Below are 672 nucleotides of genomic sequence, written 5' to 3'. Positions count from 1 at the left end.
CGCTCAAAGTATGGACTATTATATATTGCTGGAAAGCCCTGGATGTCTACTTTCCAACGCCGTTGAGAGCGTGCCAATTGGACTCCTGTAGCTCTAGAAAATCCATTTCGAGTGCAGGGAGGTCAGAATCCATTTAGTTGAGTCTAGTTTCATATTTTAAGTTTGGTGTCAATTGCATGCTTTTATTTTTCTTTTAATTTTCGAATTTGCATGTCCTTAGTCCCTTTTTGATCCTTAAAAATTCTAAGTTTGGTGTCCTCTTTGTGTTTTTCCTTTAAAATTTTCGAAAATTTGTGTTTGATTTTCTAAAAATTTTAAGTTTGGTGTCATTTTGTTGTTTTTCTCTTTCCTCATTTCAAAAATCAAATCTTTTTCATGAAAATTTTTCAATCATATCTTTTTAATTGCTAATCTCAAAATCTTTTTAATTAACTAATTGATTCAGTCTTCAATTTGCTTTGATCTTATTTTCTTTTAATTTTCGAATTTTTTATTTTATTTTCCTTTTGTTTTTATTTTTTTCGGTTAATTCAAAAAAATAATAAAAATATTTTTATCTATTTGCAATCCATATCATTTCCCTTTATCCATTATGGACCTAAGTGGGATTGATCAGTCCAGAAGGACTCTGGGATCATATGCTAACCCCATTACAGCTGCATATGGGAGTAG

The sequence above is a fragment of the Arachis duranensis genome, chromosome 9 (genome assembly GCF_000817695.3).
Source record: "Arachis duranensis cultivar V14167 chromosome 9, aradu.V14167.gnm2.J7QH, whole genome shotgun sequence".
NCBI classification, from domain to species: Eukaryota; Viridiplantae; Streptophyta; class Magnoliopsida; order Fabales; family Fabaceae; genus Arachis; species Arachis duranensis.
The sequence above is the reverse complement of the archived record's forward strand: the minus strand, read 5'-3'. Positions refer to the sequence as shown.